The 26,461-nt window shown below is 35.0% G+C and overlaps 1 protein-coding gene across 1 annotated transcript in view; it reads left to right on the forward strand.

The window, feature by feature from the left end:
- Nucleotides 1-7,766: 7,766 nt before the first annotated feature.
- LOC138709125 (ABC transporter G family member 20-like) overlaps nucleotides 7,767-26,461 on the forward strand; it is a 299,649-nt gene continuing 280,954 nt past the window's right edge. The window contains exon 1 of the mRNA XM_069839662.1: nucleotides 7,767-7,864. The gene's annotated coding sequence lies outside the window, so the exon portion shown is untranslated. The remainder of the gene's footprint in view (nucleotides 7,865-26,461) is intronic.

The raw sequence follows: 26,461 nt of genomic DNA on the forward strand, positions 1-26,461 counted from the left end.
CGGCATTACAAATACAACGCTTGACTATTGTGCATTCTCTCAGAGCGCTCTGCTGACTAGCGTCAATAACGGTTAAGTTTGTAAAAGTCTGTTCAATTAGGTCTATATATATGTATATACATATATTTTTTTTTTTAATTTTAAGTTTGAAATTTACTATCGGGCCGCAGCAAACATAGTGGCGGGCCTCGGGTTGTGCACCGCTGATACAGACTATGATTTTAATTCACATCTTCTTGACGTTTCTTCGTACATTATGTGTTTCAATCTATTTCAATTTGTTATTTTTCACTGTAACAACATAAAATAATGTTTCATTAGGCCTCAAGGCACTTATTCTATATTTATTGTATCATGGTAGATACTCTCTATGGAAATCTGCAGTGGTTAGAGGAAGAAATAAACAAAAATAAAAATAGTAGATACAGTGGGTGCATACAGTAGATACATACAGTACATGCATATATGCTTACATTACATACATATCCACTGACGTATTACTTCAAAAAAGAAACTATTAATATTAAGAACAGTATTGAGAATTGATTCCGGTCCAAAGAATTACAATACATTAACGATAAAGAAAGAGCATTTTCTGCGGACCTCTGGAAAAAGAGCTAAGGAAGAGACTAGTGAAGTACTTTGTATAGAGTATGACATTGTATGGGGAACAAACATGGACATTACGACGAAGTGATGAGAAGCGAATAGAAGCATTTGAAATGTGGTTATGGAGAAGAATGGAACGTGTGAAGTGGACAGATAGAATAACAAATGAAGCTGTGTTGGAAAGTGTGAGTGAAGAAATAATGATGCTGAAATTGACCAGGAAGAGGAAAAAGAATTGGCCGGGTCACTGACTGAAAATAAACTGCTCACTGAAGGTTGCATTGGAAGGAATGGTGAACGGGAGAAGAGTTCGGAGCAGAAGAAGGTATCAGATGATAGACGACATTGAGATATATGGATTATATGAGGAGACAAAGAGGAAGGCAGAAAATAGGAAAGATTGGAGAAAGCTGGGTTTGTAGTGAAAGACCTTTCCTTGGGCAGGGAATAAATGAATGAATGAATTAATTAATTATCAAAAGGTCCACTGATTCTATGACATTAAAAATGGAATACGGCACTGAATATTATGTAATCAGTGAATATATTGTCTGTGAAATGGTGAGGCATATGGATACATAATCCAGTAATTCGAAGTTGTGCACCGCCACCTCTCCTAGTCCCGAGGTAGAAATTTTAAATGAAAATCTCTGACCCCACCGGGAATCGAACTCAGGCCGGCTAGTCTGGAGGCAGAGACGACTCGGCGGACTTATAAGTCCTAATATTTTATTCTGAAGAAACAATATTCCCTAAAGTCCTAATATTTTATTCGGAAGAAGTTTTCAATTTTAAACAATATCCCCTTAAGTCCTAATATTTTATTCGTAAAAAGTTTTCAATTTTAAACAATATTCCCTAAGTCCTAATATTTTATTCGTACGAAGTTTTTAAACAATATTCCCTTAAGTCTTAATATTTTATTCTAAGAAGTTTTCAGTTTTAAACAATATTCCCTTAAGTCTTAATATTTTATTCGTAAGAAGGTTTCAGTTTTAAGCAATATTCCCAAGTCCTAATATTTTATTCGTAAGAAGTTTTTAAGCAATATTCCCTTAAGTCTTAATATTTTATTCATAATAAGTTTTCAGTTTTAAACAATATTCCCTTAAGTCCTAATATTTTATTCATAATAAGTTTTCAGTTTTAAACAATATTCCCTTAAGTCCTAATATTTTATTCATAATAAGTTTTCAGTTTTAAACAATATTCCCTTAAGTCCTAATATGTTATTCATAATAAGTTTTCAGTTTTAAACAATATTCCCTTAAGTCCTAATATTTTATTCGTAAGAAGTTTTTAAACAATATTCCCTCAAATCTTAATATTTTATTCGTAAGAAGTTTTCAGTTTTAAACAATATTCCCTTAAGTCCTAATATTTTATTCGTAAGAAGTTTTTAAACAATATTCCCTCAAATCTTAATATTTTATTCGTAAGAAGTTTTCAGTTTTAAACAATATTCCCTTAAATCCTAATATTTTATTCGTAAGAAGTTTTCAATTTTAAACAATATCACCTTTAGTCCTAATATTTTATTCGGAAGAAGTTTTCAGTTTTAAACAATATTCCCGTAAGTCCTAATATTTTATTCGTAAGAAGTTTTCAATTTTAAACAATATTCCCTTAAGTCACAATATTTTATTCTATAGAACTTTTCAATTTTAAATTATATCCCTTTAACTCATAACTAGAGATCGGATTTTAAAGGGAAAATTTTTCATCAAAAAAGGAGAAAGAGAGGGAAGTTACAGCCAAAAAATAGGACTTGAAAGAGGACTATATTACTCCCCAAAACATACTTCAGTACATTCATGGATATACATGGCACACACAAACTTACATTTATCTCTTCACAACATAAGGAAAGTGTTGTATTTGATATAGTCCAAAAAGGACTATATTTCTCCCTCAAAAGGGTGCTATCTATATATATAATTTGAACTGGTAATGGAAATTACGGGAAAACGGCTGAACGGATTTTAATGAGTGACCCCTCATTTTCATGCCTGGCATCCAAAATTTTTCGGAAAAGTAGTAGTTTTCACTGAAATGTCAATTTTCCTACATAATTTTCCTATTTTCCAAAATCCATCTGTTGTCAGTTTTGAGAACTAATTTTATCAATCACGGCCGACTTGATTGAATTTCAGAACAAAACACACGCTACAATAAACAATAGGCTATTACACGAAGGCCATGACCTGCAGGTTTGCCGACATATTTAGAGCTCAATTCAATTTGTTATTAAAAACTGATTCTGCAGTGTATAATTTTCTGAGTACAGCTGTGTATTGGATATTCAAATCTACGAAACTGGAGGTGGTTTGATGACATTATTACCATTAGAAATTAAATATTATTATAGTTAATATCATGATGCGTCTAATTTTCATTAATTGTACATAATATTGATGCTATATTGATGACATGAAAGCGAAAAGTTTTGAGGTTATTTACGTAAATGTAGAGAATATCTTAATTGAGATCTTCATTTCTATAATTTACTGAAAACTTAAATAAGATAATAATATTGTTATTAGAAATCAAATATTTTTATACTTATTAACCCAGTGTGGTTGGGTCTTTTTCATATACTTAATGGCGGTGTAGTGTAGATATTGATATGTGTCATTGTCTTCAGTATTGGCTCGAGAGAGCGTAAAAATTACAGTTCCTAAGGAAAGATAAAAAGGTATTACTTACTGATAAAATAAGAGGCCTAGAAAATTTTGTAGTCTCCAGATCATTTCAGCTAGATCTCTTAGTAGGATAAAATGATTTTACGCTCTACATTTCAAGTTCTACATGCAGCAGCTATACGAAAATGCTATTGTTCGAAAGCTTAGCAAACCTGATATTTCTTTAACTTTTGCCTACAATCCTCAATGACCTGAAATAGCTACTGCTATCGTCCTGACATTGTTACTTGCGTTTTCGCGTTGAAACTCAAAAACTGAAGTTGGATAGGTTCAAGAAAAAGTATTTGGCCTAAAAAAATCCATTCAGAGGGAGTATGTTTCATTATTATGGAAGCAAATAACTATCAAAAAGACAAGTATTCTTCATTGAAAATAAACCTGAAAAATTTTTATTTGAACGCCTAATGAACTTAGTTTGCAGCAGCATTTGCTGCACAAGCCACTAGTCTTAATTGAAAACACACTTCAGCATTCATGGATACACATAGCACACACAAGCTTATATTTATCGCTTCACAACATAAGGAAACTGTTGTATTTGATCACATTCAACATTTCAATATGTTTCAATATGATTCTGCCTCTTTGAATGCAGAATGTCTTTATAAACAGAAAATGACCGCTCAACATCAACTGAAACCAGAGGTGAAAATTTTCTTTTTACCCTTAAATCTAAATCAGCATACTTTATTACTTTTTCAATGTTTGGAATCAGAAGAAGAACAATATTTATTTTCGCTTGCTCTGGAAGTTATAGGCCTATCAGGAAAAAAAATAGGAAAATTATCTAAATGTTTGCGATATTCTGCCAAAAAAGGACCAAAATAAGAGATTTTTCAAAAAAGAGAAAAAGGGGAATATGGACTAAAAGAGGGAAAAAAGGGAAGTCAAACCACATAATTTGGTCGGTGGAAGATAGTTTTGAACATCGTAATTAATTATCTCATGTTTCGTGTTGAAATAAAAAGGGATTCCCTTCAAATCCGGTCTCTATTAATAACATTTTATTCCGAAGAGATTTTCAATTTCAAACAATATGAGGAGACAAAGAGGAAGTCAGAAAATAAAAATCTAGAGAATGCTGTATTTTCAGTGAAAGACCTGCCCTTGGGCAGAATACTATTAATGAATGAATCCCCTCAGGTCATATTTTATTTTGAAGAAGTTTCAATTTGAAACAATATCTCCTTAAGTTATAATATTTTATTTTGAAGAAGTTTCAATTTGAAACAATATCTCCTTAAGTCATAATATTTTATTTTGAAAAAGTTTTAAACTTGAAACAATATTCCCTTAAGTCATAATCTTTTATTCGGAAGAAGTTTTCAATCTGAAACATAGTCCTGAAGATGGCAACACCTCTTGGAAACAGAAGGCCAATATAGGCCTACTTGTAATTCCAGTTTTCACTTTATTTTAGATGAGAAAACATTAAAGAAAATAGTGACAGGCGATTTGGAGTGAATGTTCATTGTGTTTTATAGTGTAATGAAGGGCGACCTTTAAGCGAACAGCTATACTGTTGTCTTTCCGAGCTAGTAACCCGGGTTCGAATCCCGGCAGGTTTAAACAGAATTTGTAGTGGATGAAGACGGCGGTTGTTGTAGGTTTACGCGGGTTACTCCCGTTTACCCTACCGACATTCCACCATTTCTCCATTAATCATAATCCGGTACTATATAATACATCTCCCATGATGCACCGAGGGTAACGATACGACAGCAAAAAGATCCATATTTACGGCGAGTTACACATAATGGGGGACGCTTGGGTGGCTGACAAAGCCAAGTATCCGTCATTGGACAAACATATTTTAATAAGGATTCATTATGTTTTGTAAAAGTGGCATTCCATGAGTACAATTTCGTAGATACAATATGGAATAAAAATCGTCCAAAGTTAGGATTTAAATTACCAAACGAGGTAGCTCGTGCGTTCCGCATGGGACCGGCAATCCGGAGGTCCGTGGTTCTATTCCCGGACCGACCAACCTGACTGAGGTTTTTCCGTGGTTTTTCACAGTCACTTAGGCAAATACCACGGTCCATTTCCCTTCCTCTCCCGTGCAGAAGAAAATATTTAGATTTCACATCATTCATCTTCTTCATCTCATTCCATACACATAATCAGGTCAAGATGCATGTCTTCGTCCGCTTACGGGGGGAGGGCGTCCTCTCCGCAACCATTCCTGGGTCCCCAGCCTTCCGCAATCTCTCTGCCAGGATTTATTTCTTAAGAGCACTTCCATGGCCGCTTCGACACCTTGGAAGGGCCGTTGGAATGGATCCTGTGCTGCTTGGTCATCTTGGCGGTACGAATTTTGGGCGGGGAGGGTAGGGGCCTCCATTGGGTGAGCGGGTGAGAGGGTCACCTCATCCTCATTCATCCCATAGCCTCATTATGGCCGACGTGCAAAGGATCGTCCCTAATCCGTCCCTAGCCACCGTTACATAACGTAACCTGACCTAGGATATAAATTTCAGCATACAGATAGACGGCATGGAGGGTGCTAAAATAGAGAATTTGTGTGTAAATGTCAGAATAAATTTCTTGTAGTGTCACACTAACATTACTCTCTTCGTACTTGGTATAAAAATATGACAGAATTCTGTGTTATATCCACGCTGTCTGCGACGAGCCTATAATAATCATTATAATCACTTATCGGTGCTTCAGTGCGAATCCTTTCCATCACTTCAGGCCAATTCACACGGGGATAGTTCACAGGAGTCAATTGCTTGAAGCAAGTCGACTTTCTTTCAACTTTTCCCGTGTGATATGTTCGGGTCAGTCAAGTTGTGACTTGGTGGTCAAGCAAAATTTGAGTTAACGACTCGTCAACTTTTGTGTCCACTTTCCCCTCACGTGATCAACTTGACTCCATCACTTTGCTCGTGTGAATGCTAACTTGTAGCTAGTACCAACTTGCAAGCAGATATTGCGGATAGTGTGTGATTGTTTAAATTAATAGCTAATTGATTTACGTATCGAATTTGAGATTAATTTAACTTTCAAATCCCACATTTTAACAATTATTAATTCTGCTTACAAATCACTTGGATTTGTAATTCGAAATTATTCAAGCAAGCACCTGTTTTTAGGTTAGGCCTACATCTGGTTAGAAGCAAGTGGAATGTGCTACAATAATTTGGAATCCTCGTTGCAAAAACAATTTTCATTCTATCGAGTTGATACAGAACAAATTTCTATTATAAGATATTCAAAATACCTTGTTCATTCCAGATCCCGACTACATAGATTATTGAGTTGAATTATTGGTTTCCATACGTTCAATGACAGAAGAACTCTTACTGGATGATATTTCTCGAAAAATTATGAGCAAAAATAAACCAATTCCACTGAAATACTCAAACTAATTCCAGTTCATATCCCTCCAAATATATAGAATGAATTTGGTATTTAATATCTCTCGATCGAAAAAAATATCACAACGTTTCCCTTGTTTTGGCCCTACAATTTATTATCAATTTATAAAATTTCTTAAATTTTTGTCAATACTGAATAATTATAAGCTACATGTCCTTCATGTTTTCATTTATTTTATTCCTATTGCTAATGAGTTGCATATACCTATTTTATAACTTCTGCTCATGTGAATCATTATCAATAATAAATTAGAAGTTAAATTGTTCAAGTATATTTATGTGAAGAAGGTGCTTTGATGGGCATCTAGCCTGTATACGTTTCCATAAGTACAAACAAACAAACAGTATATATCGTCGTTGTTCCTGCAATAACTCCTATGTGCAAAATATAAAATCTTTCAGGAGGAAGGAAAAACACATTTATTCATCCTATGGCAGCCGTGCATAGGAGACTGTGAATTACTACATTTTCGAAACAAAGAATTATATTTACATATATGACATTTTATTATTTGCTGTATCACTATTTAAGTTATTTAATAGAGCAAAAATCTGAAAATCGATAAATATGTCACATAGGAGTTATTACAGGAACAATGACGATATACACCTTTTTGTAACATTTTTAGAATTGCATGAGATATACGAACTTACGTGGAATATATACAGCACAAGAAATACTTCAATAACAATACAAATTAAAGTGAAACAAGAGGAAATCATTTCAGAAACTTGTTACAAAACTTAAAGAGCAAAGTGTCCATAACATTAATGTAGAAGTGGTTGACAAAAGATAAAAAAAAAAAAAACTTGAAAACAGTGTAGGCCTACCGCCAAGCATACAACATTCAGCGCGCGTTTTTTACGTATGGAACATGGTTTCAAGTTTAGTATCTCCGTGTGATCACAAATATGGTGTCAAGTTTAGAGGCTTCAAGCACTTGACTCCTGTGAACTATCCCCATGTGAATCAGGTATTAGCTACGGTTACCAAGAAATCCCACACACCTGAGTGACGTAATACTCTCGTGTTGTAGAGATATAACAATGAATGTATGCATGGCCTCCACATAGAGGAGATCGTATTACTGGACGCATGCAGTCGGGTTCCGCGAGTCAGTTCGACAGTGGTCGGTGGGGACGAAGGAACTTCTCGGCGTAACACACGTAAGTACCACACGCTGGCTGGCATGCTGTAGGCGACATTCACAGCTGACGCGACGGCCGGCCCGAAAATCAGTCCGCCTCCGGCTGTGAAATTTATTTCACGTGAAAAAAGTGTTCGCGCATTTAACTATTATTCTGGCTTTTCGTATTCTACATCGCGACAAAGACTACTCGTGCAGCTTCGTTGACCATACGCAGGCGACTGAAATGGACCGGCACTATTATTTCTGCATTTCATGTTTTTGTCATCACATGTTTAGAATTCTTAACATTTAATACAACTTTAAAACAAATCGACACAGCTACAGAATATGTACACTGAGTAGGCAGTATATTTCATTTTTACTTCAATTGAATACATACCACAAAGAAGTTAGCAGATTCACGAAAATAATAAATATTTGAATGGTAACTGAGTGAAGAAATTTATTATGTGTAAATTTTTCAGCGTGTGAGTGAAAGGGTTAGTTATGTAGTCCATTAATGAATGAATGAGGACATTAAATAACTGGCAAAATATTTTTATTCAACTACTTAATTATTAGGCCTACTTGTGTTACAGGGCTCGAATTAAGATTTCAAATGAGGGGGGGGGGATAGAATCCTAGATAGAGAATACCATACATAAAATTATTATTATCCTCATTCGATACGGCTTAACGCTTGGTTGCACTGAGTTGCTTGTCTTGTAAATTTAAAAATTTAGATTATGGTTTATTTAACGAAGCTCGCAACTGCAGAAGTTACATCAGCGTCGCCGGTGTGCCGGAATTTTATCCCGCAGGAGTTCTTTTACATGCCAGTAAACCTACTGACATGAGCCTGTCGCATTTAAACACACTTAAATGCTATCGACCTGGCCGGGATCGAACCCGCAACCTCGAGCACAGAAGGCCAGCTCTATACCAACTAAGCTACCGAGGCTGACTCTTGTCTTGTATCTTGATCATAATAATAATAATAATAATAATAATTATATCCATGATCAGGTTTAAGATAAGATGTGCAATTCCTAAGTTATTGATTGTTGTCAGCTTGTAGGTGATGATAATACATCAATGTTATTTTTTTGCTTACTTTATACTGTACTTTATAAAGTATACTCGTATTAAAACAATTATATTCTGAGAGGGGGGGATAGAAGTTATCCCTGGCAGGGATGTTAATATGAATTTATGAAAGGGGGATAACTTTCCAACAGGTTGGAAATCCCTCCATTCCTCCCGTTAATTCGCACCCTGCTTGTATTATACAAAATAAGGAGAAACAATAATTACAATTCTGCAGAAATTCAGTTTCACAACTTTCATAAAAGTAAACTTTTTACCACCCATGATACTTAAAAAGTGGTTTTTGGATGCCACCCCTCTGCCTGTTTGTGTAGAGACTACTAGGGGCGGATTTTGTTGATAATAGGTCTGTTTCTGCAACGAGTTTGTGATGGTTTGACAACTGTTTGAAAACTGCTTCAACCTCAGCTATTGCTCATGATGGTCTGTTTGAAACTAATTTCAAACCATTCCAACAAGAACACTCATGTACTGTAAAATAATTTACTAATCTAGTGCATTCAAGACGTCATTAAATTTCACAGTGAATTTTAATAACCAATACAGATAAGCATCGAAACATAAAATGTTAATGCAAAACGTACGTGTGTGCCGCCAGGTCAGTGGATAATGGTGAAGCTACAACTATGTCAATGCGTATTCATTGATGTGATTTGAGATTGGTTTGTGCTTGATCCGCAAATCTTCCTGACTGTCGGAAACGGTCTGGTGAAGGTTTGATGTGCAAGAACGCGTGATTTAAGACCCTAATTCCAGGGAGCATTACATCGAAAAACGTATACAGGATTATATCCGATCTCTGATAAAGAAGTTATGACGTCATGTGCGTTAGGAATCATACCGACAGCTGAATTGCGGTGAGAAGTGACAGACCAGTAGAGAGTGATTTCATAATCAGAGTGCACGGTGTATTACAGTAGCAATGGCCAAGAAAATCGAGCCTTTTTGGGAGGGGTACATAACAACCCTTTCCGATGCCAAGTACAGTTACGTGAAAAACATAGAAGCCTGCAAAACACGTGGTTTCGTTATTTCCAAGAAAGCCATCTTGTGTTTACCTAATAAGACTGGCAAAGCTCGGATGGGATTAATTCCAGAGTGGAAAAAGCAAGCAAATCCACTCCCCGTCACAAGTCGCCGCAACCCACGAGATGATACAAATAAATTCCATTCGAATTTTACCAATATTATTAAATACACAGAACCATGTAAAATCAGATTATATATTATATCATCCTTTATCGAACTGCTAATAGCATCTCTAAGTTCAATTAAGTTCCAAAATATATAATGCACAGGTGTACTTCCGTGGCATTGCACATTTTAAACATATGACCAGTACAGGTTTATGGTTTGAAATTATATGCTTGACTATCGTAATTCTCATTTCTGAATATTTGTGATCCAAGATATTAGTGCAGCTAAATTTGGAGTGTAAAACTCTGCCCTTGGCTAATCCATTTAATTATTGAACTTCAGTGTCTACTGGAAATTAGTTAATTGGTCTGCCAACTTTTTCAATTTTATATTCTGATCTAGTTGTTTTATACTGCACCGCAGTCATCTAGTCTACTCCATTTTCTAAAGACTTCTTATTAGCATTACTCTTAATCTGTTTTCCTTTTGTAAGAGTAGTAGTTCTTTTATATTCTTGCATCTTTATCCTCAGATTTTTGCTGTTTTTTCATAGTGTTTACAAAACCTCTAATGTCACAATCGACCCACTCTTCGGCTGATTTTAAGTATGTCCCTTAAGATGGACCTAAGTCAAGTTTACAAAGTTGAACACATAGAACAATCACGTTTTCCATTCCTTATAGCCAACCAGGTGTTTTGTACTGATTTCTTGACGAACGTTATGAAATATCTGTTGATAGAGCTTTCAAATTTTAACTTATTTCATCTGACTCCAATACAGCTTCCAAACAGCCATCCTTCAAATCTACGTCTCGTGTTCTGGAAGATTTTGTACATAAATTGTTTTAGGTATCATGCACAACACGACTAGGATTGGACACACAATACTTTTTTTCGTTGAAATTCTCTAACTCGCAGCGCTTGTATTTTAGTTTAAGAATAACTAAGAACAGCTAAAATAGTAAATAGATATAGGTTCGGTGGACTGATTGATATATTAATTCATACGATGCGTCTGAATGAAGAAACAAACATTTATAATACGTGGATCTTTTGAGTATAGTTCATGGTTCTCAGCTAGAGTGATGTGTTCGTGTGAATGTTTCGACTGCCTTAGAGGGTTCGATACTAGGTCCTTCCTTTCGTACCTTTTAATTTCAAACTTAGATTCCAGGTGATTCTAGAATATTCTAATTAATACTACTTTAAAATGGAAATACGCAATCATCCTGACATCATATGAACCAGAATTTTCACTGCAATATCTGTAAAAGCTCGAATTCTACCGTCGATAATCATTCACAGTTCGAATATATGAAGCTCGTAACAGCAAAAGTGAAAGATAGCGAGAGAAGAATTAAATATAAGATGTTTCAGCAAGCAAACTACGTTGACATCGTCCAACTACATGCGGGTTGTTACCGATCTCGTATGTCTTAGATCATATCGATGGTGTTTAGGTAAAAGGACTAAATTCTCATTTTAATGTGACTTTTTTGCTATAATTATTGTAATTAGTTGAAATGTAATTACAAAACGTGAAGATATGTTTTTTCACAATTATGTTTACATTCCTTCATATAAAGTGACTAATAATAATAATAATAATAATAATAATAATAATAATAATAACAACAATAATAATAATAATAATAATAATAATAATAATAATAATAATAATAATAATAATAATAATAATGTGTTAACATTTAATTATACCTGTATCTGAAAATGTTTCTTTTGTGGGATAAGCCCTTTCACCTCGATGGTCTGTCACAGTCTGAATTCAACTTTTCTTATGGTAATGTTACTAGGTTTGACATATTCAAATTATATTGAAATTAATAAATTGTGTCAACTTTCTGCGCTGTCTGTTCTTTAAAGATACGTTGCTTATACTGAATGAAAGAAACCAAATAAGTTAATTCGAAGGAATATATATAACTTTTGTAGGTCTATTAAGGGGTAAGGTACAGCTTACAGCAGTAAAATTTGTGGAAATATTCAACATTTGTTTCCTTCATTACTATATATTGTACAATAATGAAAATTGGTATGTACAAAACACTATCCTTCTGCTACATGAAACAAAAAATATTTTTACGATTTAAAAAAATATATTTATATATTTTTTCAAAATTCAATATGTTGGCAGTTCACTGTGCAGTAATGAAACGTTTCCCTCAAAACTAAAAAACTTGTTAAATTTTTAATGCTCTCTCTCTTTTATTTTATTGCTGAAACTCATGCTTACAATATCATGCTCTTTCATTACTTAATTTTTTTTTGTGTGTAATAGAAAATATTGATATTTGACCATTTTTTAAAATGAATTTATTTTTTATCAGGCATTCTATCGAAGATAGAGAAGTGACCTTGCATCATATTGTGAATATGACATGCATAAATATACACAAAAAAATTAATCACAGAATGTTGGATAGTTTTTTACTTATGTGGGAAACGCATCATCACTGCACAGTGAACTGAATTTTGAAAACAAATCGTAAGAATATTTTTTCATATAGCAGAAGGACAGTGTTTTACACATACTAATTTTCATTATTCTACAAGATGCAGTAATGTAGGAAAAAAATGTTGAATATTTCCAAAATTTTACTGATGTAAGTTGTACGTAACCCCTTAAGAAAACGATGTTATATGAATTGTAAGAAGAGAAAATGACTCTGTGAAACATTATCTATATCTGGAATAAACGTTGGAAAGGAGAAATAAAATAAATAATTAACATAACAGATTGACTGCACGTGTTTAATATAAAATTATCATGTTGAGACTAAAATTCGTGACATTCACGTGATGTCAGTGAACGTTATACCCATCCCTGGTTCCGCCTACGAAACAATTAAACACCTCCCACATGTCTCGACTGTTATTTGAGCTGCCTAAGCAAAAATGAACGGCTTAAGTCAGACACCCTGTACATCTGTCACTATCACTTTTTCCATCATAAACATTCGTTCTGTTTCTTTTCTTTTTGAAGCACTCAACCAGTTAATCAAGCTCATTATAATGCACAAATCAAGACTCTAATGTCCACTATCAGAGTAGTTCAACACATTCGACGTTCAGCCTCTATCTAAACGTCAAGAGTCATGAACGCACAAAAATATAACAATATTTCCCTCTCCCTTTTCCATCGTAAACAGTATGTTCTGTTTATTTTCTTTTTTAAGTACTCAACCAGTTAAGCAAGCTCATTATAATGCACAAATCAAGACTCTAATGTCCACTATCAGAGTAGTTCAACACATTCGACGTTCAACCTCTATCTAAACGTCAAGAGTCATGAACGCACAAAAATATAACAATATTTCCCTCCTCTAGCAAACTACCAGCAGTACGTGTGAGCGAGTTTTAAAATTAACGAACCGCTGCAGCAGGATTCTTGAGTCGTCACATGATAAGGTTCGTGTTATGCGAAGACATCTACACAAGTTTTGAAATTAGCAAATCAGTGCAGTAAATTTCTTGAGGCGCCATGCTATAAGGTTAGTATTAATTAGAAATACAATGACGGTCTACAAGCTTGAAATTAACAACTTGAGGTACCAAAAATTTTATATTTTTAAAAATACAGAGCGATCAGAAAGTTCCGTTTCGTTTTGTTGTAAAAGTATTAAACGTATTAATGAACTTCAGATATGTTACTGGTGACACTATTATATAACATCTACAGCAAATTTAAACTTGCTTCCCTTCCATTTCAAGACTAACTCCTCAATGATATATAGTTTTGACAAGATGGAAAGCATATTCACGAGCCAAGAAAGTTACAGTACTGTCTGTACTATAGGCCTACATAAATTGGAAATAATTTCAGTTAGTTCTTGAAACTTAAATATTCAAATACCACCTATATAACCATGAACATCTTAAAAACATTTGTTTTTAATAAAATAAAATCCTAACTTCCGAAAATAAATAAATAAAAATATAAACTTAATAAAAATTCTATCTCTTTGTTGAAATTCAAATATTTGAACACCACCTATACTAAAATGAGCATCTCGAAGAAAGACTCCACTAATAAATATTTCTAACAAAATCACTTTTAGAAAAAAACATAACACAAAGATGAAAAAAATTGGAAACAAAAGCTTATGATAATATGAATTACAATATGAAAGATAATGTTATAAATAACACAAAATAAAATAATTTGGAAGCAGATAAACTAAAAAATTAAGAAAATTAAGCTAGAAGTTGAATTTTATATCCTGAAATTTTCATGACAGCTTACCAAGGAGGTAACAAGATCATCCCACATGAATAATGTGAATTACATCATAAAGTAGATTAATTTTTTTGTTATTTTTAATTCAAACTTTCAGAAGACATATAACGAACAAATATAAGGAATTTCCAAAAGAACTATGGACAAAAATGAAAATAATATTGAAAAATCATCAGTGCGGTAATCCTGTTACCCCACTTGATAGTAGGAAGGTAATAGAGAAATGGTACTCAATTATAATTCGTGATAAGAAAAAATGTCTAAAAGATCCTCAGGAAAGTCATAATTTGCAAAAAGGTGATATGTTAATCATAAACATTTATTTTTTATTCCCTAGTCCAAGAACACACAGATTTCAGAGTTTATAAAATCAAAATATGTGGACTGAGCATATAACTTAATTTTTTGCACGATAGTGTGTTTTTTCGTCGTTACAGCAAACGACTGGCATGATTGAAAGTTAATTTTAATGAATTCAGGGTTGCCACCCTAGATAAGTATGTTGAAATATTACAAATAACTGCTCTAGAGTTGTAATGAAAACAACTGCCTTCAATGTATACTACAATCCTACAATGCATTTAAGATTCATACGCAAAAGGCAGTGTTAATTAATATACATTATACGAAGAAATCATGCATTTGAAATGTACCCTACTGAACTTTATTTAACCAATCAAACTTCATTTACAACAAGAAATAAAAATTATTCCAATTCAACACGAAATATCTGAATCATTTTTACTCCTTCATATTGAAGATATTGGTAAAGTTTGTACGTTGGCCAGACCGCTAACTTCCAGTCAGCTGTTCATAGTGTAATGTATGTACTGCATATTAAGATTTTTTTAAATATTATTTTCAAAACATACTATCATGCAAAAAATACTGTACAATACACGTTTGCGAAGTGTATTACAAAATCTCGGAAATTGAAAAACTGTCTCTGCTCGTTTTTTTTTTTTTTAATTTTCCTCGATTTTGTAAAAAGCACTTCTCAACCTTGTATCGTAATATACTGTTTATGTATAGGGTATTTCAAAAGTCAGTTCAAACATTAAACCGCTATAAATATTATAATATTTGAGATAGGGAAAAAACAAAAACATCACAGTGTTGGGCAAACAACGGGGTTAACAAAACATTGAGAAGATGTCCGCCGTTCTCTTGTTCAACGTGCAGCATTCTGTCTGCGACACCATACACAGCATTTTGCAGATAATGTCTTGGAATATTGGCAATTTTTTGCGAGATGGCATCTTTCAGTTGCAGTAGGGTTGTTGGATGTGTCAGAAAACTCGTTCTTTAAGGTAACTCCACAATCAAAAGTCGGCCGGATTGAAATCTGGAGATCGCGGAGGCCACATTGTTGGAAAGTGCCTACTGATGACACGATCGCCAAACATCTGCATAATTAATTGTTCTGCAGGGATAAAGATGTGGAGTGGAGCGCCATCTTGCATGAAGATTATGTTTTCCATATCGTGATTCCTCAGTCTAGGGCTGACGAAGTTCTGTAACATGCTGTAGAAGCGTTCCCCGTTTAATATAAGAGTTTGTCTTATTCCATTATTGTGTCATCAGTAAGCACTTCCAACGATGTGACCTCCGCGATCTCCAGATTTAAATCCGACCGACTTCTGGTTGTGAGGTTACCTTAAAAAACGAGTTTTCCTGGCACATCCAACAAACCTATTGCAACTGTAAGATGCCATCTCGCAAGAAATTGCCAATATTCCACGACATTATCTGCAAAATCCTGTGCATGGTGTCGCAGACAGAATGCTGCACGTTGAACAAGAGAACTGCGATGTGACCTCCGCGATCTCCAGATTTAAATCCGACCGACTTCTGGTTGTGAGGTTACCTTAAAAAACGAGTTTTCCTGGCACATCCAACAAACCTATTGCAACTGTAAGATGCCATCTCGCAAGAAATTGCCAATATTCCACGACATTATCTGCAAAATCCTGTGCATGGTGTCGCAGACAGAATGCTGCACGTTGAACAAGAGAACTGCGGACATCTTCCCAATGTTTTGTAAACCCCGTTGTTTGCCCAACAATGTGATGTTTTTGTTTTTTCCTTATCTCAAATATTATAATATTTATAGCGGTTTAATGTTTGAACTGACTTTTGAAATATCCTGTATATACAGAACACGATTTGCAAGAATTATAAAGCTTTTATTGTCTCCTGCTTTTTTGTCATGTCACTTTTTTGCATCTTCTAATTCAATTGCATTAAAGTTTAGCAGCTACAATACACAAAGTATTGAGAACAGGTTTTAGCAACATTGGATTAAATCAGGTTATAATATCGCTATTATCTCGAATACTGTGTAATTACGAGTTGCATGCTGCAACTTGCATTAATATATCTATGCAGTAAGAAAGAGCTTCATCAGGGATCCTTGAACTCTTTTCAGCCTAGGATCAAGTTCTGATAACCGGATGCTGGCTACTGCATTCCCACAAAGTTAAATGTAATAAACATGCTGAAATCAGTCATAACAACCTTAAATTCATGTTATATTGTACTTAACATTTAAGTGTTCCAAACTACGGGTAAATACTAATTTTAAAAATAAATTCATACGCTCTACAATTTTATTAAGAGGACACATGTGATTTTTAAAACTTCTAAAGTGTTCATCCAACAACATACAGATTTCTCAGAAGATACAATTTTTGTTGCTTTGTGATTAAACAGTAAAAGTTAGAAAAAAAAAAGTTTCAGTAAAAGTTGTTTCTTTTTCAAAGTAGTTTCCAATGGTACCTTCAATGACCTATGTTCTCATTTGAAATTTCTAAGTTGACCACAGGTAGTCCTACTTCCAGTTTGTTATGATAAATGGTACTACCACCAATCGAGTATGTTATTTTACGACGCTGTATCAACATCTAGATTATTTAGCGTCTGAATGAGATGAAGGTGATAATGCCGGTGAAATGAACACTTGTTCATAGGAGGTGCTCAATATGATGTCCATTCATGACAATTCATTCCTCTGCTCTTCGGCGCAAGGAATCACACACTCTTGATAACCAGAAGTCTAAGTGATTTAGGTTTGGGGAACGAGCAAGCCAAGGAGTGGGGCCTCCCCTCAATCCAGCGGTCCTGAAGTGTCAGCGTCAGGTGTTCACGCTCATTGCGGAAAAAATGTTCTGGTGTGCCATCATGCATGAACCACATCTGTAGTCTTTGCTGACATGGCAATTAATCCTGCAAGGTAGGCAATACGTTAATAAGAAAGTACTGATAACGAACCCCAGTTAATCTCTGTGGTAGCACGTATGGCTCTTAATCTATCACCAAGAACGCTTGCCCATACGTTGATTGAGAACCGGTGCTGATGCTGTATTTCTTCAACTCCATGGGGATTTTCATCAGCCTACACAAGCTGATTATGAAAATTCACAACACCATCTCTGCTGAACCTCGCTCATATCCACAACGAAACTTTTGTTTTCAGTATTCCTTGCAACGTATCAGTATTCCATCAACTACGGTATGATTATCTGGTAGTCTGCTGTATTATAGGACAGAAAAATGCATTGCCATAAATGGACGTCATATTGAGCACTCCTATGAACAAGTGTTCAGATCTCAGAAAGTATGTGTTGTGGGACCCAAGTTTATTAGACATTATTTCCTTGTTTTGACGCATACTATCACTTCCTAAAATATTGGATACTTTATATATATATATATATATATATATATATATATATATATATAGTTATAAGTTGTGTAATCAAGATGCATTATTATTATTACTACTACTACTACTATTATTATTATTATTATTATTATTATTATTATTATTATTAACATAAGATTATTTATGTAATATCCATAAAAATCTAAACGTCTCTCTCTCTCTCTACAGACCTCTTACAATTTACTACCCCAATCAAAAACCAAAAACACCCCCTGGTTGGCGTTACACTGTACTAGAAGATGAAAGTAGTAGCGATGGTAGTAGTACTAATGGTATTAGTATTAGTAGTGGTAAAGGTAGATGGTGGTAGTAGTAGTGGTAGGCCTATCATTAATGGTCGTAGCAGTAGTAGTAGTAGTAGTAGTAGCAGCAGCAGCAGCAGTAGTAGTAGCAGTAGCAGTAGCAGTAGCATTAGCAGTAGCAGTAGCAGTAGCAGTAGTAGTAGTAATAATCTTGCTGTGTTCACAGTTAGAAATACAGTGCATTCGTGTCCTATTCCTGGCAGAGTAATGGAGATTTAAGTTACATGCCTCGCGTAAGAATTCAGTATGTTTAATAGCCTAGATACTTATACCCTTTCCCTTATCTAACGTTTGTGTTGTGCCGTCATACGTTGGCTTTGCATCACATGAAGTAAGAACGTCTGCTTATGTTAGATGTCTGATGTTAGCTTCTAACCGTCATAAGAGTGTGCACAGGACCGCTCCAATTCTTGAAGGTAGGTTACGGTTAATGATAACAAGCAAGATGCTGACATCATAATAAATCCTTGACATACACTTTGAAAGTTACGTCTAACAAGATTAAGAATGGAATGTGAAATTGTCGTCATTCACGTAACAACTCAACAATACTATGTTCTTTTCGGTCCGAGTTGGAAGCAATTTCGCATGCAGTCGGCATCTGTAAAATGTACCAGTGTGCCCTCTACTTATTTTTTGTTGGACGCGCGATATGCAATGATCGAGGCGCCAAGGTTTGGGGTCTTACGTTGTTTGGAAGTCACGATTATTGTTTCAAATAGTTTATCCGCTGTGAATATTATGTCTTGTTGAAGGATCGGTGGAGTGGAGAAAAATTCTCTCCGGCACCGGAATTCGAATCCGAGTTTTCAGCTCTACGTGCTGACGCTCTGTCCACTAAGAATTTTTCTCCGCTCCACCGATCCTTTATCATATAATAACGCAGAATTTCTGCATGGAAATATCATGTGTACTTCGGTACATCGCTATAATATGATATGCGTATGTAATCACTTAGTGATTCAAGACGGCGTCATTCCGTCGGTGGCCACTTAGTCACTCTTAATGAGTGCACCTCTGCACATTAGTGTGTTGGACATTGTGCCACTGTCACACATCTGTGACACAGTGCATGAAGGTTGGCCATTAAAGGGAAACTAAGAGGATTCAATCCGGCATCGGAATTGGAATCCGGTGTGGCTTAGTGGATAGAACGTCAGCACGTAGAGCTGAAAACCCGGGTTTGAATTCCGGTGCCGGAGAGAATTTCTCTCCGCTCCACCGATCCTTCATCATATGATAACGCAGAATTTCTGCATGGAAATATCATATGTACTTCGGTACATCGCTATAATATTATATCTTGTGTTATCTTAGGTAATTTCCTTACGTCGTAACCGCACGTTATGAGAGTCCCACTGTATGTCCGTCTAATGGGGAAGGGCAAAAACTTGGCAGTGTTTTATGATCGTCGACATACACAAGAAAATACTATTTTAACACTTCGACTAACATGCAAACGCCTCATGCCTAAAAAATTCAATACTGTGTTGGGACACTCGGCTTAGAAAAATTGACGCTAGTGGCGAGTACCTACTAACCATATAATTTTATTTTGGAATTCCTAAGGTCACCTTGTTTGTCGGTTACTGTAACAATGAAATAAACTGTAATGATAGAGACTGGATTCATCCTGCACAGGATAGCGACAGATGGCGGGTTATGTGAGGGCGGCAATGAACCTCCGGGTTCTTTGAAAGTCATAAGTAAGTAAATTCAACACTTCCGTGTCAATTGCGTACATAATGGATTGAATTAATATTTGGACGAAGTAGATCTATAAATGTAAAGTAGTGTGATAATGCAAACAAAAATGTTTAGAGATTGTTGTTGTTTAGTTACCTATCCGAAGACAGATTTTTCTCTCATAAGTGACACCAATAAGGCATCACTCATGAGGCAACTAAGCCTATCGTAGATAATATCAAAACAAGTTCCCTTTGGGCGAGTGAATATATTCAGAGAAAATGAAAATCGTGCGTGATAATAAAATTAATAAGACTAGAATAATAAATAAATAAAAATAATAACTCATAACATTCACTTAACTTACACCGTACACATCATATTTTTCATTCGAACTCGTAAAGAAACAATGAAAATAATTACAAATTTCACTAGAGTCATCTAATTTTAACTACTAACTACGACGAGATAACTGAAATATTCATTTTTTGTTATAAACACAATCCAATGTTTTAAAAATATGGCAATTTAGTTAAGTATAAAATTATGAAAACAGCAAATCCGTCAAAATAAATGTATTAATTGTACTTGATCCTAAGAAAATTACTGTTGATTGATCATTTCTGAGTTTATTGATATTTAGAGTTCCGCGCCGTGGAGTCGTGGTCGAGTCCCCATAGGGAAAGAAATTTTCTCATGATATTTCGGCCAGTGTATGGGACCGGTGCCAGCAAGCATCGTGACGCACTTGGGGAGCTGCGATAGGTAGCGAAATCCAATTACGAAAGCCAGCTATAATGGTTGGTGGGATCATCGCGCTAACCATACGATCTCAATTTTAGTTGGATGATCGTCCACCTCTGTTTCGGCATGTGGACGTGAGACCAACCAGGTGGTTAGTCTGGGCTCTTAAAGGGCTGTAACGCCGTGGATATTATTATTATTATTATTATTATTATTATTATTATTATTGATATCTAGATCGTAGTGATCCTCATTGATTCTAAGTAACAGTTGTGAATCATCATCGATAAGATCAAAGTGACGATGCACACTAAAAATCGACAATATTGCAGTAACAGAATGCCTCTGATTGGTTGAAATTCAAAGTAGGTATTCTTACAACCCAATGGTGAAATGGTGTGAGTGAAATAGTGATGAAAATACAAATTCTGAAAATCCTTTACGTCGAGGAAGTGCTTTCCGATATGTCATCTTCCTGTCTGTCTGCATATAGAGATTTTTCCTAAACTTTTAAAAGGTTTTTGTTCATATTCAGCATTTACAAATCAATTTATCTGAAAACGACATACTGTATATGAAATATATTAATTTTTCGTGAAAGAATAGCAGTTCTTTATTTATAATCATCAATGTATAATGGCTGTTTACTCCTAATTAAAAGCAGCGATTCACTGTGGTTTCTTCCACAGTATTATGCATAACAAATTTACAAACGAAACGTACATTTCTTATCAAAGGAAAAACCATTCTTCATAGAAGTTCATTACATTCAACAGGATTATTCTAGATTTTCGGTTATGATTTCCGTCGAGTTCTATCGCTTGCAGAACGGAAGAATCAAAACAAAAGACCTTGTACTAGTGGTTAATCAATATGCCGCTTTTATTTTAAGAAGCTGTCATTAATAAAATTATGAACCTCACTTTTTGTGCGTGAGCGAATGTCGATATAAGAAACTGGTTTCATAACACCTCTTCAGCAATCTGATTTCGGAGCGGTACAATCCAATAAAAAAATTAACTTCTTTGGTCATCAACATTATGAGCAGTCTTTATCGTTAGTCAAAATCTGCAAAATATGCCATATTATTCTTCCAGTGCCGTAAAATATTACCAAGCCAACTAAAACGAATCGAGAAACGAGAGAATCGAATTTCCTAATTTTGACGAATTCAATAACTGTATAACATTATTTAGCCTACTAGGTTCAAACGTTATTTTTTCTACGACAGCATTATAAAACAATTAGTACTAATAAAGAAATAACATATCAAATTTGTGATAATGTAAATCTGTAATGATGGGTAGTTTGCTAGCATGGTCTACGAAGCATGGGTTGCCATGACAGCAGTGATGTACAGTAAGTTATTAAATATTATTGCACCAAAAATAGTTTCCTTTATTAATTTTATGGTACAACTTATGCCATCACAATGGAAATTATTACGTTTTATTAAACAATATAATATTCTCTAACAATCTCAGAAGACTGAGAAAGAGATAAAAGGAGAAATTTGTTGAAACCTGATTAGTCAAACCGTACAGAAGACGAAGAATAAAAATAAGCAATAGTACTGCAGCACAAATTTACATAATTACTTACGTTAACTATTGTAAACATATAGAAATAAACCACATTTATTTGAAATCAACACAAACATAAAACTGAATTGAAATTTAGTATAGGCTCAATTATGCAAACTGAAGTCAAGCATTCAATATGGATACATATTGCATTTCAATCAGATGTGATCAAATCAGTACATATAATATGTATACTGTATTTGTATACAGGGTGTTAAAAATGTATCCAATATTTTAGAAAGTGCTAGTATGCATCAAAACAAGAAAATAATGTCCAATAAATATGGGTCCTAAAACAAATACTTTCTGAGATCTGAACACTTGTTCATAGGATGTGGTCAATGTGACGTCCATTCATGGCAGTGCATTCCTCTGTCCTTCGGCGTAAGAAATAACGCACGCTTTGAAATTGACCTGTTTGTTCTTGATAACCAAAAGTCTAGGGGATTTAGATTTGGGGAACGAGCAGGCCACGGTGTGGGGCCTCCCCAATCAATCCAGCGGTCCTGAAATATCAGCGTCAAGTGTTCACGCTCATTGCGGAAAAAATGTGTTGGTGTGCCATTATGCATGAACTACATCTGTAGTCTTTCCTGACATAGCACATACTCCAGCAAGGTAGGCAATACGTTAATAAGAAAGTCCTGATAACGAGCCCCAGTTAATCTCTGTGGTAGCACGTATGGTCCTCAATCTATCGTCAAGAACGCCTAAACATAAGTTGATTGAGAATTGGTGCTGATGCCTTGTTTCTTCAACTGCATAGGGATATTCATCAGCCTGCACATGCTGATTACGAAAATTCATGCCATCTCTGCTGAACCCCGCTCATATCCGCAACCAGACTTTTGTTTTCAGTATTCCTTGCGACGTATCAATTTTCCATGCCTGGGGTGTCAAAAACGGTAGTCTGCTATATTGTAGGGTTGAGAAATCCATTGCCATGAATGGACGTCACATTGACCACCTCGTATGAATACTGGTTGGCGAGTTGGTATAGCGCTGGCCTTCAATGCCGAAGGTTGCGGGTTCGATCCCGGGCTAGGTCATGGCATTTAAGTGTGCTTAAATGCGACAGGCTTATGTCAGTAGATTTACTGGCATGTAAAAGAACTCCTGCGGGACAAAATTCCAGCACATCCGACGACGCTGATATAACCTCTGCAGTTGCGAGCGTCGTTAAATAAAACATAACATTAAAAAAAATTCCGTATAAACAAGTTTTCAGATCTCAGAAAGTATGTGTTGTAGGACCCATCTTTATTAGACATTATTTTCTTGTTTTATGCATACTATCACCTCCAAAACTATTGGGTATTTTTAATACCCTGTATAGGTACATAGGCTATACAGGGTGTTTCAAAAGTGATGGAAAAAATTTAGGGATGAGAAGTAAAAAAGAAGAGAAGCAAAAGAGTTCCACTAAACATGGGTCCGTAAATTAACCGTTTACAAGATAATATATATATATATATATATTTTTTTTTTTTTTTTTTGCTGGTAGAGGACGCTAGTGAACCGAGCCTCTGGATGCAGCAAAGCGGCAACATTCATGCTTCGCATGTATGCCACACTCTCCCCATTCCATTTCCTTCTAAGCATGAGACAATATCTAAACACACGATATGGTGAACGGTGGATAGGTAGAAAGGATCTCTGCCTAGATCTCCGGATTTAAATCTTTTGGATGTTTGTGTATGGGGTTATGAAAAATGCTTAGTTTACACAACAGACATCACCACACCTGAAGAATTGCAGCATCAGATTGTAGACATCTTCCAGCAAATTAAGAATGACCCAGGATTACTCGATCGCATTCGCGGTTCTTTGCGGAGAAGACTAGACTGATGCATTCAAGTGCATGGTCAGCATTTTGAACATGTGCTATAAAATTCTTCAGTATATGCAGTATGTTCATACTGTACTGTACCTTGTTTGTCAACAAACTTCACTGTCGTTCAAACAAAAATGTTTCTTTGTGTATGTTCAATCACATTTCTGTGGTGTTCAAACCAAAATTATTAAGTTTACTTTCTCTTCTTCTTCTTCCTCTTCTTCTTCTCCTTCTTGGCTTACCAGCCTGTTCCACTAGATAGGGAATCGCTCCATCTCTTTTTAGGTCTTCCAGGGCTTCTTCTCCCTCTTGGCACTCTAGCTCTTACTTTTCTTACTAGTCGACTCAATGGCATGCGGTCAACATGCTTATTCCATTCATCCCTTCTTCTAGCATTCCACTTCTCAATAGGCTGAATATTGCAGATATCTCTAATTTCTGTATTTCGTACTCTGTCCACTTTGGTTTTACCTATTATATTCCTTAAAACTTTCATTCCTGTTACATTCATCATTTGTTTTGTTTTTGCTGTTTCTGATCTAGTTTCCACAGCATAAGTCATGATTGGCTTCACCACTGTTTTATATATTCTGGTTTTCGTTTCTCTTCTTAAATATGTATTTTTCCAGATGTAGGCCTAACTATTAAGATATTTGAAACATCTGCTGCCTTATTAACTTGATCCCTCACTTCTTCCTTTAAACATCCATCACTTGTTATCTTTGCTCCTAGATAGTTAAAACTCATAACCTGCTCTAGTACATGTTGATTTAATTGTAGTTTACATCTTAACGGATAGTTATTTACTGTTAAAACCTTTGATTTTGATGCATTTATACTCATTCCATATTTGTCATAAGCCAGTGAAAAACAGTATAATAAAATTTGTAAGTTATCTTCTGAACTGCTAATCAGAACATCATCTCCATAAGCGACTAAATTTATTTCTCCTGTATCCACTAAGTATCCCTGCTTGTCTTTTACTACTTACTGTCTCGTGGTTGATAAATTAAATGAAACTGGCAATGCTTTTGTTTGAATTCAGCAGGCCGCAACCAGCATAAAATGCCATTATCTCGTGTAAACGGTTAATTTACGGATCCATGTCTATTGGAACTTTCTTGCTTCTCTTCTTTTTACTTCTCATCCCTAAATTTTTACCGTCCCTTTTGAAACACTCTGTATACGGTATATACGACATGTATGTACAGTACTTCCAACCATGAGCGCCTCAACACGTAACTGCTGTTTTTCGGCCCATAGCACCGTAACGGGATCCGCTTTCACTGTGAAATACGCAGACTGTGACTGTCTTGAATATTGTGATTAAACTACAACATTAAAAGTGTAATTAAATGCTATCAGAGTGCCTAATCTTACATTATGACAAATGTTTGAAATAATGTCCATCTGCTTGTAGACAAGCTTCACATCGATTTAATAAATTGTTCTTCAGGTACATATTATAAAGATAATACGAATGACATGTATTTTATTATAAATATGTCACCAGTACTGTTGGTGACATTGGAAATCGCTACATCGGCAACACTGAAGGTGACACTGAATATATATAATGCAATGCTCTTAAAACAGTTCATACTCTGTTGCAAACTGCTATCAGATCAAACATTGTTGAATTTCACTTGTTTGATGAGATCCTGATTGTGAAACAAGTTTCGAATTCCAAAGAAGATAGTGAATGAAAGTTTCCAAATCAAAGTATTTAAATGAAATCTGGGTGGATTTCTTTAAAAGTATTGATGAAAGGCTCCCAATTGTAAAGACGTTTTCACTGTGTGCATTCCGGTACACATGCAAATGTTGAAAGATTGTTCCCCCGTACGAACTCACTGTGAACTGATCAGAAGAACAAGTTGCATAATGATAGTCAAATCAATTCTTATTGCAAAATCATTTTTCAGTAAGGATTGTGTTGAATTTCATGACTTAATGCTTCAATAAAAACAATATCGCTATAAGAAATTCATCCTTAAGGAAAGTATTGTATGTGTATGCTGCTTTAATTTGTAGCTTGTGTATCCTCAGGTGAATCCATTTTATAAAGAGTACATTTTCAACTCATTTTGTTCAATTTATTCTTTCAGTACTTCATTTTCAATCATATTAATTTGTACTACATTTGGCGAGTTTATGGACTCCACTGCACCTTTGCAATGACTTATAATTTCTGCAAAAGAAATATTATAGCCTAATCCGTTTGCAGAAGTTCTAGTTGTATAGTTTTAAAGCTTTGTG

Source organism: Periplaneta americana, chromosome 11, assembly GCF_040183065.1.
Source record: "Periplaneta americana isolate PAMFEO1 chromosome 11, P.americana_PAMFEO1_priV1, whole genome shotgun sequence".
Lineage (NCBI taxonomy): Eukaryota > Metazoa > Arthropoda > Insecta > Blattodea > Blattidae > Periplaneta > Periplaneta americana.